Raw genomic sequence first — 7,271 nt, forward strand, 5'->3', positions numbered from 1 at the left:
GAAGATGAAAAAAGTAAATGAAAACTCAGATTCAACTTTCAATTCTTAGCAATTATGCAGAAGATGAACAAAGATGGATTTCAGATCAAAGATTGAAACAGAATTCCTCCAACCTCAATCCAAAATTTCAAAACAAAGAGAAAAACTAAAGAGAGAGCTCTCTACTACTACTCCTCCCCAATGGAGCTAGCCTTTTTTTTTATGAGATGGAACTGATGCCTTTATATAGGCTTTACAAAGTGAAAATGAAAATGAAATTAAAACAAATTACAATTAAAATGAAAATCCTAATCTAATTGATCCATGTGCCTTTGAGTGATGATGTGGGCTTTGCTTGCTTTGGATTTGAGGAGAAATGAGTTTGGTTGGCCTTGATTCAATTTGGAGAGGAATGGAATTTTGGTTAAATTTTGGCCCATGGGTGACACTCCCAGGAGGCTGCTCTGCTCTTGTGGAGAGCAGAGCAGTGAAGCCTTGCTTGGGGATCCAATTATCGTGCCAAGGTTTGGAGAGGCACCAGGGGATTGCCCTGCCCTTGTGGAGAGCGGAGCATTGGCTTGTGGTGTGTCTTGTGCGTGTACCAAGTTCCTTGACCATGCCAAATTGTGCCTCATGCACCAAGGAATAGCGCTCTGCTCTCCTTGTGAGCGGAGCAAAACTTTCCTTGTTCTTGGGTGAGGTCCCAAGTTTGAACCTTGGTGAAAGCATTTGGGGGAGCAATTTTCCTTGATTTTTCATGAAGAGAAATACGACATTGCCCTCCAAGAGAGCACTCTGCTCTCCTTGAGAGCAGACTTCCTTGGTTTCCTTGTGTCTCCCTCTTCGAGCCTTGGTGGAAGCACTTTGGTTTATTTTCACTTATTTTTTGCCCTTAAAGATGCCTTTCACTCATGCCCTAATTTTATGCCAAATATGGATTGCTATATATCGTTGGAAAGCTCTGAATGTCAGCTTTCTAACGCAACTAGAAGGACATCAATCGGACGTCTGTAGCTCAAATTATAGCCCTTTGAAGGAGGCATGGTCATGCTGTGAGCGCCCCAAATTTAACTTAGCGAAAATTTGCTTCAACCTCACTTTGCTTCATCACGATATTGCCCTGCCCTTGGCAAGGGCAGAGCAGTGTGTGCTGATTGCATATTCTCCATTAATTTGGTCATGGGCCACGCTTTTAAAAGCGTGGCCTAAGACTCCAAAGTGTGCTCCAAGTTCAAAGTGTGCCCCAAAGCTCTTTTTTTCTCCTTTTTAGCTTATTTTGTGCTTCTTTGCTTCTTTTTCTTCTTATTTCCTACAAGATTTATAAATTTAAAAGATCAAGGAAATATTCTAATTAAGCACAAAAGAATGAAATATTTAAGCACTAATAATCAATTTCTTGTATGAAAAAGCATTGAAAAATAGGTATATGATGACTTGTCATCAAGTATTCCGAGTAGGATTCCGAAATTGAATGAATGTGATGAGCTTCAAACTTGCGATTGTTGGGCGTGATGACAAACGCAAAAGAATCAAGGGATTCTATTCCAACATGATCGCGAACCGACAGATGATTAGCCGTGCTGTGACAAAGCATTTGGACCATAGATAAAAGATTGGAGTGACAAAGATTGGATAAAAGCAGTAGGAAACCAGAGATTCAGAAGGAACACAGCACCTCCATACACCTATCTGAAATTCCCACTATCTGAAATTCCCACTATTGAATGCATTGATTGAGGAAGAGATGAGAATAAACTTGATCCGGAGAATACAACACCTCCTGAACCCAATGATTTCTCTATTTCTGATCTTACCCATTCTCTTTACTTTCTGTCATTTACTTTCATGCTAATCACCATAATTCCCCATTTAAGATTCTGCACTTTATTTTCTATCATTTACTTTCCCGCCATTTAATTTTCTGCAATTCTATATCCACTATCTGCTTAGCTCAACTAGAACATTCTTCCAATTAAAATTGCTTGACCAATCAATCTCTGTGGGATTCAACCTCACTCTATTGTGAGTTTTTACTTGATGACAATTCGGTATACTTGCCAAAGGAAATTTGTTGAGAGCAAATCCCCATGCATCAAGTTTAAGGCGCCATTGCCAGGGATTGATTTTGAATCAACAATGATTAAGTTGGAAGATTACTAGATTGAGCATTATTTTTGTTTTGTTCATTTTGTTTAGCTGTTTACTTTCAGTTACAGTTACTTCTTCCCTTTCCTTATCTCCCCTTTTTTTTCCCCGCATTGTTTACAATTCTGTTCACTAACCCACTAACTGTTTGACAATTTGCACCACTCACACTAACAATCACTTTAACCATTATAATTTCTGCAATTTCTTTCTTGCTGTGAGCTGTGCTGGTTGTATGACAGGTAGAAGAAGCAGAGCTTCAACACCCTTTGATTTTGAACCTGAGAGGACTCTCCTTAGAAAAAAGGAGGGAAGCAAGAGGCAAAAGAGTTGTTGGAGCAGATGAAGAGGAGGAATTCTTTGAAACAATCATGGAGGATAACCATGAAGGAGAAGCTCATAACCATGCCAGAGATGGCCATGTGAATCATGCTGAGCCAGGAAGAAGGGTTCTAGGATCTTACATCAACCCAGACCCAGGCAACTCTGGAAGCGGCATCCAAAAGCCAACCATACATGCTAACAACTTTGAGCTAAAACCCCAGCTCATCACCCTTGTTCAGAACAACTGTTCATTCGGAGGAAGTGCCCAAGAAAACCCAAATCAATATTTAACCACCTTCCTAAGAATATGTGACACCGTGAAGTCTAATGGCATCCACCTAGATGTTTACAGATTGCTCTTGTTCCCCTTTTCACTCATGGACAAGGCGTCTAAATGGTTGGAGTCTTTTCCAAAGGAGAGTTTAACAGCATAGAAAGATGTAGTGAATAAATTCTTGGCAAGGTTCTACCCTCCTCAAAGGATCAACAAGCTGAGAGCTGAGGTACAAACTTTCAGGCAACAAGATGGTGAGACTCTCTACGAAGCATGGGAGAGGTTTAAGGATTTGACAAGAAGGTGCCCACTGGACATGTTGAATGTGTACAGCTGCATATTTTCTATGAGGGACTCTCATATGAATCGAAGAAGGCAGTAGACCACTCATCCGGAGGATCTTTGAACAAGAAGAAGACCATTGAAGATGCCATAGATGTTATTGAGACTGTAGCTGAGAATGACTACTTCTATGCTTCTGAGAGGAGAAACACTCGAGGTGTAATGGAACTGAACCATGTTGATGCACTACTAGCTCAAAACAAGATGATTGCCAAGCAACTAGCTGACCTTACAAAGCAAATGGAGAAGAACCAAGTTGCAGTAGTCACCACACAATCATCAACCCAAGAAGGAGTAAACACAGAGGAAGGAGGTGAATGGGAGCAAGCCAGCTACGTTGGCAATTCACCAAGGCAAAATCATGATCCATACTCCAAAACTTACAATCCAGGATTGAAGAACCACCCCAACTTTGGGTGGTGAAACCAACAAGACCATGGCCAAGATCAGAGATGTCAAAATCACATTCCTAAAAACCATGCTGTCCACCAACATTCATCACAAAGATCATATCAACAACCACCTAACCACACTCCTTAACACCCATATCAAAACCAGCATGATCACCCTCACTCTTATAACCCAAACCCACCATCATACTATGAGGATAAACTCTCTAGAATTGAAACCTTACTTGAAAGTTTATACAAGGAAGTCAAAGATAGCAAGGCATTCCAAGAAGAAGTGAGATCTAATATGCAAAATCAAGATGCTGCCATCAAGAAACTCGAGGCACAAATCGGCTACCTGTTCAAGCAAATCCCTAGCCAATCCAATTGCTATAACATTAAAATCCAAACCCAAGGGAGGAATGCCAAGCCATCACCCTCAGAAGTGGGAAGGAATTGAATGAGACTTCTAAGACACCATTAGCGGAGAATTCGGACAAAAGGGAAATAGAACAAAAAGAAGATCAAGTCATCCCTTCTAATACAAATCGAGAAGAAGAGGTGCTGAGGTCATATCCTCCAAAAGCCCCATATCCTCAGCAATTGAAGAAGATGGGAGATGATAGCCAATTTTCAAGATTCTTGGAAATCTTCAAAAGGTTACAAATCAACATACCCTTTGCAGAAGCAATAGAGCAAATGGCGCTTTATGCTAAGTTCTTGAAGGAGTTGATGACTAAAAAGAGAAGCTAGAGAAACAACGAGACGGTGGTGTTAACCGAAGAATGTAGTGCCATTATTCAGCACAAGTTACCCCAAAAATTGAAGGATCCAGGGAGCTTCCAAATTCCTTGTATCATAGGAGAGATCACAGTGGAGAAGGCCCTGTGCGATCTAGGAGCCAGCATAAATTTGATGTCTTCGGCAATGATGAAAAGAATGAAGATTGAGGAAGCCAAACCGACTAGGATGGCCCTACAATTGGCAGACCAACATTCAAATTTCCTCAGGGAATAGTGGAGGATTTGTTGGTAAAGGTGGGAGACTTTATTTTTCCAGCATACTTTGTAGTGCTAGGCATGGAAGAGGAAGCTAAAGCATCCATCATTTTGGGAAGGCCATTCTTAGCCACTGCCGAAGCCATTATTGACGTCCAAAAGGGTGAACTTACTCTTAGATTGCATGATGAGAAGATGATATTCAATGTGTTCAAGGCCATAAGTTACCCACAAGACTCATTAGGAGAGTGTATGAGGTTGGATTCAATGGAAGCTATATTACAAGAAACTCTGGAGGAGGAAAAAATTAAGGAGTTAACAGAAGAAGATGAATCAACATTGAGCGAAGAGGTAGCAACAGCTGAGGTCCATGACCAGGGGACACTAGAAGGAAAGAATGAAGAGAAAGAAGCACCCAAACTTAAACTGAAGGAATTGCCACCAACCCTCAAATATGCATACCTGGGAGAAAATAGAAGCTTTCCAGTAATCATAAACTCAGCTCTCAGCCAAGAACAAGAGGAGGAATTATTCCAAGTGTTGCAAAAGCATAAGGATGCCATTGGGTGGACTTTGGCTGACTTGAAGGGGATTAGTTCAGCCATATGCATGCACAAGATACTGCTGGAAGATGATTCTAAACCTTCCATTCAACCCCAAAGGAGATTAAATCCAACCATGAAAGAGGTAGTGCAGAAGGAAGTCATGAAGCTGTGGCAAGCAGGGGTAATCTACCCAATCTCTGACAGCCCATGGGTGAGTCCCGTTCAAGTAGTTCCAAAGAAAAGAGGAATCACATTGGTGCCTAATGAAAGGAATGAGCTCATACCTACAAGAACTGTCATGTGATGGAGAATGTGCATTGACTACAGAAAACTCAACGCATCCACAAGAAAAGATCACTTCCCACTCCCCTTTTATGGATTAGATGCTGGAAAGACTTGCAGGACATGCTTACTACTGCTTCCTAGATGGTTATTCAGGATATAACCAAATAGTGGTTGATCCAAGAGATCAAGAAAAAACATCATTTACTTGTCCATATGGAGTGTTTGCTTACAGGCGCATGCCATTTGGGCTATGCAATGCGCATGCAACCTTTCAGCGCTGCATGCTTTCTATTTTCTCAGATATGGTAGAAAAGTTCATAGAAGTCTTCATGGATGACTTTTCAGTGTTTGGGGATTCATTCCCTGATTGCCTGAATAACCTCAGCTTAGTATTAAAACGATGCCAAGAAACCAACTTGGTCCTGAACTAGGAAAAATGTCACTTCATGGTGACAGGGGGAATAGTTCTCAGTCATAAGGCTTCTAAACAAGACATTGAGGTGGACAGAGCTAAAGTGGAACTAATTGAAAAACTACCTCCACCTAGTGATGTCAATGCAATTAGAAGCTTTCTCGGGCATGCTGGCTTTTACAGAAGATTTATAAAAGACTTTTCAAAAATAGCCAAGCCCCTGAGTAATCTTCTTTTGTCAGACACCCCATTTGTATTTGACCAGGGATGCATGCTAGCATTTGAAAATTTGAAAAAGAAACTATCCTCAGCCCCTATCATTGCCCCACCTGATTGGAACCTGCCATTTGAGCTGATGTGTGATGCATCAGACTTTGCAGTGGGAGTAATGTTAGGGCAAAGGAAAGATAATTTGGTGCATGTCATATATTATGCCAGCAAAGTCCTTAATGACACCTAAAAAAATTACACCACCATTGAAAAGGAATTATTGGCAGTGGTTTTTGTATTTGACAAGTTTAGATCATACTTTATTGGATCTAAAGTAATTATTTTCACTGATCACACAGCACTTAAGTATCTGTTTGCTAAGCAGGATTCAAAACCAAGATTGATAAGGTGGATTTTGTTGTTGCAGGAATTTAATATTTAAATCAGAGACAAGAAGGGAGTGGAGAACAAAGTGGCAGATCATCTGTCTAGAATCCCTTGTGAGAAAAGCAGCACACACGAAGCAAGTATAAATGAGTTCTTTCCAGATGAACAATTAATGCTGGTTCACAAGGCACCCTGGTTTGCAGACATTGCAAATTTCAAGGCAACTGGAGATCTACCCCCAGGAATCAACAGACACCAAAGAAGAAAACTCATTAATGATGCTAAGTATTTCGTGTGGGATGAGCCATATCTTTTCATGAAGTGCTCAGATGGGATTCTTAGAAGGTGAATTTCAGAAGAAGAAGGATGAGAAGTCCTGTGGAATTGCCATGGCTCTTGCTATGGGGGTCACTTCGGAGGAGAAAGGACTGCAGCCAAGGTATTGCAGTGTGGGTTCTTCTGGCCCACTCTTTTCAAGGATACAAAAGAGCTAGTGAAGGGCTACAATGAGTGCCAAAGGGCTGGAAATCTACCCAAGAAAAATGAAATGCCACAAAACTTCATCCTAGAGCTCGAATTGTTTGATGTATGGGGAATCGATTTCATGGGACCCTTCCCAACTTCCTATTCAAACAAATACATCCTAGTAGCAGTAGATTATGTATCTAAGTGGGTGGAAGCTATTGCAACCCTAACAAATGACAACAAAGTGGTCATGAACTTTCTCAGGAAAAATATCTTCAGCCGGTTTGGAGTCCCATGAGCCCTTATCAGTGATGGAGGAACCCATTTTTGTAACAGACCCCTAGAAGCCCTCCTCATGAGATATGGGGTGAAACATAAGGTTGCTACACCTTATCACCCACAAACAAGTGGGCAAACTGAGATATCCAATAGAGAGTTAAAGAGGATCTTAGAAAAGACTGTGGGAGCATCCAAAAAGGACTGGTCAAAAAAACTGGATGACGCTCTTTGGGCATA

General features: G+C 41.1%; 1 non-coding gene across 1 annotated transcript; it reads right to left on the minus strand.

Moving 5' to 3' along the window:
• Positions 1-2,936: 2,936 nt before the first annotated feature.
• LOC127743717 (small nucleolar RNA R71) lies at positions 2,937-3,040 on the minus strand. The gene has a single exon (XR_008005100.1). It is a non-coding gene; the product is annotated as a small nucleolar RNA R71 (small nucleolar RNA).
• Positions 3,041-7,271: the final 4,231 nt, after the last annotated feature.

The sequence above is a fragment of the Arachis duranensis genome, chromosome 10, assembly GCF_000817695.3.
Source record: "Arachis duranensis cultivar V14167 chromosome 10, aradu.V14167.gnm2.J7QH, whole genome shotgun sequence".
NCBI classification, from domain to species: Eukaryota; Viridiplantae; Streptophyta; class Magnoliopsida; order Fabales; family Fabaceae; genus Arachis; species Arachis duranensis.